We start from the raw sequence: 12,311 nt of genomic DNA on the forward strand, positions 1-12,311 counted from the left end.
GCGGCGGGCAGGAGGCGAAGGCCGGGCCCGGGCCGGGGCAGCCCCTCCGCCGCAGCGCCCTGGGCCGGTGCCCAGGCCCGGGCCGCCTTCCGCCCGCCCCGCACCCCCGCCCGCGGCCCGGCCAGGTCCCGCCGCCAGCCCGGCTCCCGCCCCCGCTCCGCCCCCGGAGCCGCAGCCCCGCCCGCCACCGCCGTCGCCATGTTGTGGCGCCCGCAGCCGGCTCTGGGGACGCGCGCGGCCGAGCCCGGGGCCTGCAGCCGCCGCCGCCGCCAGGTAAGCGCCCCCCCGCGGGCCGGGCCGGCCGCCCGCGCCGCCTCAGCCCGCGCCGCCTCAGCCCGCTCCGTCGCCGAGCCGGCCCCGAGGCCGCGCCGCGGCCCGGCCCTGCAGCCCCGCGGACCCTGCCCGCCGCCCGAGGCGCAGCCACTTCCCCCGGCCGCCGCCTGGCGGGCCCGGGCCGCCGCCCGCCCCGCCCCGCCCCACGCCCGGCCGCCTGCCCCTTCCGCCGCCACGGCCCGCCGCCGCCCGCCGGCCACGCTGCCGCCTCCCTGCGCGGGGCGGGCGGGCGCCCCCGGCGACACCGCGGCCCCCGGCGGCGCGGATAACGGTGCCGCCCTCCCCAGCCCGGCGACTGTCAGTCCCCGGCGCCCTCCGCGCGCCGGGCGCGGGCACACGTCCCGGGCAGCGGCCCTCCCCGGCGCCCCTCGGCCTTCCCCGGCCTCCCGGCAGGCTCCCACCCCGGGCGGTTCCGCCGGACTCGGCACGCACTCCTGCCCGCGCGGTGTGGCCCTCGGGGTGACAGGCCTGCTGACCCGGGCGGAGGCGGTCGCTGCAGGGGCTCCCCCGGCCAGCCCGGGAGTGAAGCTCCGTGGCACCCTCGGGGGACAGGAGAGCGTCTGCCAGGCAGAAGGCCATCTGGCCTCGGATGGGGCGTGTGAGGGGCTCCATGCGGCCCCAGGTCGCCTGCCCCTGAGAACCCCAGGATGGCAGGAGCTGCTCGGGGGCTCTTAACCTTTTCTGAGTAGGCCAGAGAAGGCATTGCAAGCCCGGGGTTGGAAGAAGTCCGCAGGCCCACCGGAGCGAGCAAGCCCGGTGCCGGGACTAGCCCAGGTCAGGGCTGGCAGGAGGGGGCTTGGGGAGTTAGAGGCGGTCCGGGCCGCGGGGCCGTGGGCTTCAGTCCTGTGTGCGGCGTGGCTGAGCACACAGGATGTGGACAGACACATGTCTGGTGGGTACCTCACGAGATGTTAGAGGTCTGTTTCTTCCTCCACCTCCCAGGTACATCACACAGGAAAGAGAGGAGCGCGTGTCGTATTAGTGCACGTATTTTGACGGTTCTCCAACTTTTCCACTGATGCGGCTTTGATTCACAGTACATTTTTACTGAGCACTTATTATGTGCTAAGCACTGGGCTGGCTAGGGAGTGTAGCAGTCGACCAGAAATGCACCATGTCTTAGTTTGCAGAGCTCACAGTTTAGTAGGAAAATCCAGTAATAAGCATTATCATGAAAATATATTCAACAACAGATATTGGTCAACAAAATAAATGCCAGGCCTTGTTAGATACTGTGAACAAAAGAAGCAAAAATAACTGCCCTCGTGGCGCTTTCTTTCCAGTGGGGGGAAAAATAAATAAATACAATATTGAATTAAAAAACAGTGCTAAAAAGTGTGAGGGGCTAAGAATAAGAAAAAAGCAGAGAAGGGCTACAGGAGGCATCAGGGTAGGGGATTAATTTACATTAAGTGCCCTGGAAAGGCCTCCTGAGAAAGTGTCTTTTGCATAAAGCCTTGAAGGAAGTGATAAAGGAATCCTTTCAAACAGTGATGGTTGCTAGAAAAGAAGGATGAAGAGTGGTGAAGAGAGTGGTGGGCCATGATTTGGGTTGGGGGCTTAGGAAAGGCTCCCCCGAGGAAGTGAAGTTTTAGGCTGACACCTGAAGGAGGGTAAAGAGTTAACCGTGTGTGGAGCAGCGCAGACCCTGGCAAGTTGGAGGAAGTGAAAGAGGCCAGTGGCTGGAGGGGAGAGGATTTGGGGAGATAAGTCTGTGGAGAGATGATCTGGGTCAGGAGGCGTAGGAGGTGGGATGCCTTCCCTCTTTAAATTTGAATTATATCCCTCGTGTAATTAGGAGCCTTTGACGGGGTTTACACTGGCCAGTGACTGATGACATTTATTTTTTAAAGGTCTCTGGCCACTTTGTGAGGAATGGATTTGAGATAAGCAGGCAAGGCAGGGCTTTCTTTTGTTGAGTGGCTCAACTACCAGATCTGTTTGGGAAAGTGTCAAAGATCTCAGGGGAAATCTTTTTCCTCTGGGAGTTCTACTTTGCCCAGCTATTAGGAAGGGGAAGGAAAATAAATTAGGGTTTATGGAGGCCTGCTAAGTGGGAGGACCAATTTTAGAGAATTTTGCATATATTACCACATTTAACTTAACACTCTGTGCACCCAAGGGGAAAGGGTTTTTATACCCATTTTACAGATAAGAAAACTAGCCTTAAGGGGGCAGACGATTCACTTGAAGATTCAAATCCAGGTCTCTCTGATGCTTGAACCTGCTGAACCAGTGGTATGGCCTACTGAGCTGTGCTACTGGAGTTTGCATCTTGCTTTTGCCACTCCAGTGAATGATCCTGAGCTGTTTAACCTCTTTTGTGTCTCAGTTTCCTCATCTATAAAATGCAGATGAAAGAACCTACCTTGTAGGGTTGTTCTGAGGATCAATCATCTACTCCCTATAAAGCATTTAGCACTTAGTTCAAATGTTAGTTGCTATTGTTATTTAAGTTTTCAGCATTCATGCTGCCTCCCAGTTACATTATGGTCATTTTGGACCCCATAAAATTTGTGCAATTCTTTTTTTTTTCGGGTGCATGGTTAAGAAATTGAACCAAGTTCTTCCACATGGAGGGCGAGCATTCTTCCCTAACTGAACCACCTGTGTACCCTTTTCTCTTGGCCTTTTCCCCTAAATAACTTATTGTCGTGTTTCATGTAATTGATCATTCAACATCAATTAATCTCTTATTTCACGCTTGACCCAGTGTTAGAACATGCAAATACGAAGTGGATTTGTTCCTGTCTTCCAGGAGCTCAGAGTATCCAAGGGGGGACAGACATTTAAAAGGATGAGCTACAGTGTACCTGACAAGTTCTCTAACACAGCTGTGGTCAGAGAGCTGTTGGGAACATTAAGAACTAAATGCCTGGGCAAGTAGGGAAGACTTCAGGGAGGAGGTGACTTTTGAACCCAGCTTTGGAGGAAGAATAGGAGTTTTATAGGCAAGTAAGACTGGACAAGGGACATTGTAGGAAATGGAACCAGAATGTGTTTGAAAGCATGAAGCCCTGAGAAGGCTGGAACTATCTAGGGATAAAGCTGTAAAGTTGAATTTGGGCTGTGAAAGGCAGGACAAACAGTTTTGATTTCATTCTGTAAGCCATGGGGAACTACTAGAGAGTGTTATACATCAACTATGTCCCATGAGAGAGTGGAGACAGGTCATACTGGGGCAGCTTTGTTTGGGTAGGATTACTGTACTTCAGGGTCTGTTTCTCAGCTTTGTAGAATAGAAATTCAGTTTTATAGGGCACCCAGAATTGATTGGGCCCAGGAAGACTGACTCACTAACCAAACTTGGAAGGGACTGAAGCATAAACTCAGGGTATTAGCTGACCATGAGAAATGAAACTGCAGAACGACAGATGTGTTTCTGTCCTCTGGCCATTGCCCCCTTACTTCTGGTCAGGGCTGGGACATACTAATGAACTCTTGCTCCTCAATTCCTGTTTGTTTTTCTCAGGTTCCAAGAAAACTAACCCTTTCTGTTAACATAGTCTTTCATCAAATACCACAGTGTAGTTGAAACAATTCTTAATTGATAGAATGAAAGATTCTATACCTTTTAGGTAGGATCTTGTGCTTGTGAGACTTAAGGAAGAGGAGAAATAATTTCTTTAGAAATAAGATATGGAAAAGGGGTTTCTAGAATTGGGTTAATGGCGAAGGTGTGCAGGTTCGGAGGGGTGTGGACAATTTTGTGGCTCAGGGTGGTTGTAGGAGAGCATTAGAAGTTCTTCTGAGTGCCTTGGAGGGGGTGGGGGATTTGATTGCACTTGAAAAGGAGAGATGGGTTTAGAATTTTCATCTTCCCTGTGCATTGGGAAAATAGAAGAAAGTAATGCCCCTGCCTTCAACTCAGTTTGGCCATGGTGAGCTTTTCTATTGGTTGGAATCTTCATGAGGTTAGACCTTCATTCTTAAAAAAAAAAAAAAAAAAAAAAAAAAAAAAAACTTTTTTATTGTGAAATACAACATGTATACAAAAAAGAGATAAATTTCTAAGTACATTTAACAAGTAGTTATAGAAAAAATTTCACAGTATGGTATGGATTACATTCCACACTTTCAGGTATTTCCTTCTAGCTGCTCTCAGACATTGGAGACTAAAAAGAAATAGCGATATAATGATTCAGCAGTCATACTCATTTGTTAAATCCTAGCTTCTCTGTTACAACTCCTCTCTCTCCTTTGATCCTTCTCCCAATCTTTACAGGTATTTGGGCAATGACCTTTCTGTATTCTTCGTGGTGAAAAGCAGTGTCGGCATTATGGGTTAGGGGGTGCAACTGGTGGATGCTCTTGGAGAGACTGGTAACTCTGGTTTCAGGACTTATCTGGCCTAGGAACCATCTGGAGGTTTAGGTTTCTGAAAAATAAACTTAGCGAGTAAAACTTTTATCGAGTCTCAGAGCCCTGGGTATTCTTTAGGCTTTACTTTAGGAATACTGTTGGTTGGGGCTTGTCATACCATGGCGATTAGTAATATCTAGCTGAAACTTGAATAAGAGTAGTCTCCTCCAGAATAACCTGTCAACTCCATTTGAAATCTCCTAGCTACTGATACCTTATTTGTTACACTTCTTTTCCCCCTTTTGCTCAGGATGGCATGGTTGATCCCATGGTGCCAGGGCCAGGCTTATCCCTGGGATTCATGTCCCACATTTCCAGGGAGACTTTCACCCCCAGACATCATGTCCCACTTAGGGTAGAGGGTGATTACTGATTTTACTTGTAGAGTTGGGCTTAGAGAGAGTGGCCACATCTGAGCAACAAAAGAAGTTTCCTGGAAGCAGCTCTTAGGCATAATTATAGGTAGGCTTAGCTTCCCCATTACAGAAATAAATTTCATTAGACCTATATTCTTATACTTCTTTCTGTTTCTGCAGTACTGGTCTTTTAGAGCTTTGAGTCTGTCATTTCTACAGTGAAAAATAAAATCCAGACACCAACCTAGATTGTGGATTAATTATTTTTAAAAAAAACTCTAAAAATAATTACACAAGAAATATGTGTTTGTATAGAACATTTAGGGAATACAGATAGGTATAAAAAAGGAAATAAAACTCACTGGTAATCCTACAATGTAGAGTACTTGAACTAGACCATTATATCCATCTTTATGTGTAAATTTGTTTGTCTTTTTATTTTTCTACAAAAATGGAAACATACTTAATAGGAAAGAGTTCTGAATGTTGACGTGTGTGAGGTAGAATGATTATATGTATCCCAAATCTATGTGGGTTTCCAGTGTAGTCCTCTGATCCAGTGCCCTCCCCCTTTTGCTCTAGCAATATAGGATATGAAATCCATTAGCTCACTTTTGGGAAATGTTACTAGGGGTCATAGTACTACTTCACCCAGCCACTCACTTGTAGTATGTGTTGAAATGACTTACCAGATCATTTCTGTGGCTCACAGAGAAATTAGGGAACACCTTGTGAGTTCGGTGCCACCACCGCACCCTGCTTCTGAGCTGTCAGTGTTTGAGGCTCTTCTCACTGGACAGCAGAGCAGGTGCCCCCATCTCGCCATTTCAGATTAGGAAGCTGTTGTGTCAGGAGGTAATGGTGGTCTCTTTTCCGCCATCTACCAGGAAGAGCTCTGCATGTGAGATCTGTGCAAAGTTGCCTTCACATGCTAGTGAATGAGACAAAGGAGAATGTCAGCTGCACAGATAAACTCCTGACGTTGACTGGGTACGTGTGAGGGTGAAGGGAAGGGACTTGCATGGCTTGACGTTTTGCTGTTTGTGACATAGCTAGAGTGACTGAAGATGCCTCGAGAATCTTAGAAATTTTTGAGGTGGCCTTAAAGGTCTTCCACAGAAGTCCATTCATGGGTCCATCCAGAAAGGTGAGCCCTATACCCCAGGCCTGACTCAGGAGATGTCTGCCTCCTTTCAACACAACAGGGTTTGTTATAAGATCTCCTTTCCTCTGAGTCATGGGATTGGGGTGGTTTTGCTGTATTATTTTTGTTTTTTCTATTGGTTGAATTTTTGTATAGACTTTTCTCTTTATAAAAACATGGTAAATTTCTTTTCATTTTGGAAACAAGCATTGTATGCCCTAAAGCAAAAACCCAACCTGCCTAGAAAGATGTCCCTGCAGAAGAGGTCTGATGTTGGAGTAGGCACATCGGGGGGTGGGCTGAGGGTGGGAGGAGATGCCTTTGTTAGGTGTGCATAGAGGCAGCTCTCCTGGACAGGTAAGTTAGACCAGCCCTTCCTACTGGGATTGTGCCTGCCTTCCGAGAGCCTGGGCTATACCTAGCTGGGAGGAGCTGATGAGTAGAATGCGACTTGGCTTCTTCAGTTGTTTCATTTGTTGGGTATTTTCTTCAGGAGTGTTCCTAAATCACTCCTTTTAGGGTGTGGCCCTGCCCCCCCCCATTCCCTTGGGACTCAGTCGTGGGGAATGCTAGAGCCTTGTTACTGCCTCAGGATGATGGGGTTGTATGTAGAGAGGGTGGTCCTTAGGGCATTCCTTTGTGTTAACTTTGCACACATTCCTGGGGTTTCTACCCTTTGGGGGCTCAGCCTATAGGGATAGGGAAGCTGCTCCTACCCCACATCCAGTCTTTGGACATAAGAGCCTGTTACCCATACTCCCCTTGGCAACTGAGCTGAACACAAGCCAGTGGGGTAGGCTTTTATCCTTGTGGTTTGCAGCAGCTCCCAGCATTCTACCCCTCCCTGCTGTGCAGTTCCTGAAGCTGAAGTCATTCTTTGAGCAAGCTGAAGGACAGAGTGGGACCAGAGGGAGAGGCCTGAAGGTAGGTGGTTGGTAACTGCAGCTCGTCTCAGGGCCATCCCAGGGCCTGAAAACACGTCTGAGGCCGAGCTTTGGCATTGCAGAGGAAAAGGAAGCCTAGGTGGGCCTGCTGTTCAGGGCCGTGTGCTTGGCCAGCCGTTGCTCTGTGTGTGGGGGAAAGGCTGACCTCTGCCCTTTTCTGGTTAGACACACTCCAGACCCAAACTGAATTGGCTGAGATTGTAAAAACAGCTTCACTGCCTAGTACTTCATTAAGGCTATAAATTTTCAGGCCCTTAAAAATGCTAGACAGGTGATTAATACTACCGTTACTCTTAATTAGAATATTTACTTGTATTTAAACCCTATAGAGCCTCTCTGCACTGGGCCATCAATGATCAGTAATCCTCAGTGTTCTGGTTTGCTAGTGTCGGAATGCAATATACCAGAAACGGAATGGCTCTTTAAAAGGGGAATTTAATAAATTGCTAGTTTACAGTTCTAAGGCTGAGAAAATGTCCCAATTAAAACAAGTCTAAAGAAATGTACAATCAAAGGCATCCAGGGAAAGATACCTTGGTTCAAGAAGGCTGATAGAGTTCAGGGTTTCTCTGTCAAGTGAGAAGGCACATGGCCAACACAGTCAGGGCTTCTCTCTCAGCTGGAAGGCCACATGGTGAACACGGCGTCATGTGCTAGCTTTCTCTCCTGGCTTCTGGTTTCATGAAGCTCCCCGGGAGGCATTTTCCTTCTTTATCTCTAAAGGTCACTGGCTAGCGGACTCTGCTTCTCGTGGCTATGTAGTTCTGCTCTGCTCTCTCTGAATCGCTCTCATTCTCCAAAATGTTTCCTCTTTTATAGGACTTCAGAAACTAATCAAGACGCACTCAGTTGGGTGGAGACATGTCATCCCCTAATCCAGTTTAACAACCACTCTTAACTAAATCACCTCAACCAGGGAGATGATCTCATTACAGTTTCAAACATACAGTATTGAATAGAGATTATTCTACCTTTACGAAATGGGATTTATATTAAAACATAGCTTTCTTAGAGGGCAAATATCCTTTCAAACCAGCACACTCAGTTCCTTAGGAAGGGCCCACCGATGCCAGTGCAGAGCTGGTTCCTCCCGGGGCATAGAAGAATCACGTGAGATGAACTTCGCCCTCCAGGTGCTGCCCCACGGAAAGCAGTTAGGGAGCTATTTGCTTGCAGATCAGAAGTGTCTTGAGGGGGCTTTTCTTCCCAGGGTGGTGGTTACTCTTACATGGGTCACCCTTTGAAATGGGGTTACCTCTGGGGAAAAGTCTCTAGTACCTAAAATGGATTGAATGGCTCTCTGGGAGGAGGAGGAGGAGGAGGAGGTGGCAATGGTGTCATCTCATCTTTCACTATTTCACTTGTCTCCCCTTGACACTGCTTCCTTAAGTGCCTGTGCCCTTTAGGTAAGGCAGCCACTTACCCACAAACTCTGTATCCCGCGCCTGTCGTTCCACTGTTCTGGTGCCATCCCTCAGCGCCTTGAAGACTTCTATCGTGGAGCCCTTTCTAGATGTGAACACTCCCACCCCACCCCCAGAGAGAGCGCACTCTTAGCCGCTCGTCACCAAACAGTAGCTGTAATTACCAAGAATTAATTAGGTCAACTGAGAGAGAGAGACTGGGACCCAAGTTGGCACTTGGGGGAAGAGTGTCTGAAGGGAGAAAGGCAGCTGTGTGGCAGGAGAGCAAGAAAGGCAGCAAAGAAATGTCCATGCACATTGGCTGCTGCCCATGAGCACTGCTGGGCCCCTTCTCTGCCCACCCTGGGCTGCTTGCGGCTGTCCTGTCCTGGGACCCAGGGTACAGCATGGGTTGGGGCTGCTGCAGAGGACTGTGAGGCACAGGTAGAACTTGAGCTAGGTCTTAAAGGGTTGGAAAGACTGTTTTCTCCCTCATTTTAAAAACAATACATGCTGAGTTTAGAAAATTTTTGAATACTCCAGAGGAAAACCAATCCCTCCCTATTCCATTACCTAATGATAGATGGCTGAGATGAATAGGCAGGGCAGAGAGAACCTTTTAAAATGTAAGTCAGGGCCCATCTACCCCAGTCCTGCTGTGGCCTGCCACCTTGGAGTGGAAGTCAGAGACCTTGCAGGGACCCTGCATTGTTTGCCCCCCACTCTCATTTCCTCTGCTGCCCCCTGCTTACTGGCACTGGCCTCTGTTCCTTGAGCTCACCAGGTGCCCTCCTGCCTCAGGGCCTTTCCCCTTGCCCTTCCCTCTTTCTGGAACCATGTGCACAGGCATCAGAATCGTGAATTCTGCCACTCAGCTTTCTGATTGCAGATAAGGAACCCCGGCTGAGAAAAGCGGACATTATGGATTTGCTTGTTGGTCTGAAGTAGGGGGTGGGAAATTAGTTTTGAGTGTGGCTCAGCTGCTCCCATCTCTATAGTCTCGTTTCTTACTAATGTGTGGTTGGGACAGAAAGCAGCGGTTTGCTGCTTTGGGGCAGAAGGAGGAGCAGCTACTGAAATGTAGAATTAATACACCTATGTCTAGGCCTAGATTATGGAAGTTCTCAAAAGACTGGCATGGGGTTGCACCTGATATAAACAGGCTTAAAAACTGTTCTAAGTTTTTGAGCAGAGATGGATGATCTGCTGAGAGTGGTCTTAAGAGAGACGTGGAGGATGACCCTGTAGAGAAAGACCAGAGCTGGAGAGGAAAGAGGTGACAAGGATTAGGGTGTCCGGGCAGAGGAGGTAAAAATTAGTGGGACCTGCTGATGGCAGGATGCCCCACCTCGGTGACAGCTCCGGGGCTCCCAACTCTGTAGAGGTTCAAGTATTGTCAGTGGCTGCAGATGATTTTTGGGTGTAGATGGGTGATGGGAGAAGGAGGGGTGGCCTTCCTGCCACTGATGTGTCTCGGGTGGTGTTCTGGTGGTCAGTTTGTGGGTGAAAGCCTGCACCCGGCCAGCATCTCTGAGACCAGCGCAGTCTCGGGGGCTGTCTGCCCCTCTGCGTGCTGAGGACTGCTCCCTGTAGGTGCCGTGTCAGTGTACTGGGGCTTTCTGCTGAGCCTGGCATGCGCCAGGACGGCTTCTGAAATCCATCTGCTCCGTCACTTTCTTTCAGCTTCCTTTTCTGTCTCCACAGCTTTATCTGTTTCTCAGAACAAATTGTCTTTGACTCACAAACCCATTTGGGTTGGATTAATTGACTGGAAATACTTTTTTTAAATGGTTTCTGTTTCATTAGGCTTCTAGCCTGCTTTTTTGAAATGGCTTTTGCCAAGATGAGATCAGTGGAGAAGTGATTTTCGTATAATCGGCTTCTTTGTGATCTTTTGGTTTGAGTAATATTTTAAGTCTGTTGTTTCTGGTCTATTCAGTTATTCCTGGAATATTTATTTGATTGTCTCCTATGTGCCAGGCACTATACTATGCATTGGGAGTATAGCAGGGAACAAAATAAATAAATATCTTACCCTCATGGATCTCATAATCAGTATGTGTGGGTTTATAGACAATAAACAAGTAAATGTAAAGTGTGAGGCATAGTGAAAAGTATTATGGAGAAAAATAAAGCAGGGATGGCACGTGGGAGGTTTGGCAGGGAGGCAAGTTTGACAATTTTTTTAATGGAATCACAAAATAGGTGGTTTTTCCATATAAATGAAGTCATACAATATGTGGTCTTTTGTATCTGGCTTTTTTCATTTATATTTTTGAGGTTCATCCATGCTGTAGCATATATCAATACTTTTGTTTCTTTTTATTGCTAAATAGTATCCTCCCTTACGGATATACCACATTTTGTTTAACCATTCACCAGTTGTTTCCAACTTTATTATGAATATTGTTGCAATGAATATTTACACTCAGCAGAGAGGTCAGAGAAGTTTCACTGATAAAAAGACATTTGAGCAGTGCCCTGAAGGGGATAAGCGGTGGATCTATCCTAATAGCTGAAGAAAGAGCCACTCCAGTGGAGAGAAAAATGAATACAAAAGCCCTGAGGCCAGAGGTGCCAGAGGTGTATAAGGAACAGCCAGGAGGTCGGAGTGGCTGGAGCCGAGTGGCGGGAAGAGTTCCTGAGGGCTTGTATGCTGTGCTTTAGCTTAGAGTGCGCTGGGAAGCCACTGGCACTGTGCAGAGGCAGCGGGAACCGGCTTTCCTGTTGGGATGGGCGCCCTGGTTGCTGTGATTGAAGGGAAGGGGCTGACTTGCTGCGGCTCTTGGTCAAATGGGCATTGGAGCCCCCGCCATCGGGGAGCCTGCCGCAGTCCAGACGTTGGGGCCCCCCAGGACTCAGAGTCAGCTGGACGCACAGGTGTGACTTCTGGGACTCACTTGACTGTCGTGTCTCACCTCTGTGTGCAGGAAACCCACCAGGGTGACGTACAGCTTCAGTTCCCGGGGGCCGTACGACACCCTGAGTCAGGGTCTCAGCGGTGGGGTCCATGAGTTTGTACTTTCAAGAAGCTTGTGGGTGACTTTTTTTTCTTCCTTTCTTTTTTTTTTTTAAAGCCTGTAACACTTCACAAATTTGCGTGTCACCCTTGTGCAGGGGCCATGCTAATCTTCTCTGTATTGTTCTAATTTTAGTACATGTGCTGCCGAGGTGAGCACTGTGGGTGACTTAAGGCTGGTGGTTCCTGGACTACACTTTGGTCTAAGATATTAGTTTTCAACCCCAGACTACATTTGTCACTTGGGATGTTTTTTTAAACTGCCTGACCCCACCCCTAGAATTCTGATTTAATTGGTCTGAGTTGTGTTGGTCTGATGTGTAAAAATACCGGTAGTTTTAAAAAGCTGCCCAGGTGTTTCTAATGTGCAGTCAGGGCTGAGAATCACTGGTCTAATGGTTTAAATAAGCCTATGCCTGGTATTTGATTGAGAGATTTGAATCGGGTAACTGAATAGGGGATGGCAGGCTTCAGATGAGAAAGTAAGGCAGGGCGTTTGTGGCTTTGCCAGGAATAATAATAATTTTAAAATAAAATATTAAAATAAATAATAAAATATTTATTATTTTAAAGTAATAATATTTTATTATTACTTTCATAGTAATAAAATCCCTTTCCAGCTTATGTACTTTATCTCATTACATCACTGCACCTCTCCCAGCCTGTTTCTTTGCTTTTAGAGTGAGTGGCTTAAATCTAATGGTTTTCCAGAGTCTCTTCAGCTCTAACAGTCCCTTATCTGGTTTGGAA

At 48.2% G+C, this 12,311-nt stretch overlaps 1 protein-coding gene and 1 non-coding gene across 5 annotated transcripts in view; one reads left to right on the plus strand and one right to left on the minus strand.

Moving 5' to 3' along the window:
• Positions 1-197: 197 nt before the first annotated feature.
• ZNF592 (zinc finger protein 592) overlaps positions 198-12,311 on the plus strand; it is a 56,193-nt gene continuing 44,079 nt past the window's right edge. For all 4 annotated transcript variants that reach the window (XM_077124298.1, XM_077124299.1, XM_077124297.1 and 1 more), the window contains exon 1: positions 198-273. The gene's annotated coding sequence lies outside the window, so the exon portion shown is untranslated. The remainder of the gene's footprint in view (positions 274-12,311) is intronic.
• LOC143652930 (U6 spliceosomal RNA) lies at positions 11,615-11,721 on the minus strand. The gene has a single exon (XR_013160977.1). It is a non-coding gene; the product is annotated as a U6 spliceosomal RNA (small nuclear RNA).

The sequence above is a fragment of the Tamandua tetradactyla genome, chromosome 12 (assembly GCF_023851605.1).
Source record: "Tamandua tetradactyla isolate mTamTet1 chromosome 12, mTamTet1.pri, whole genome shotgun sequence".
Classification (NCBI taxonomy): Eukaryota; Metazoa; Chordata; class Mammalia; order Pilosa; family Myrmecophagidae; genus Tamandua; species Tamandua tetradactyla.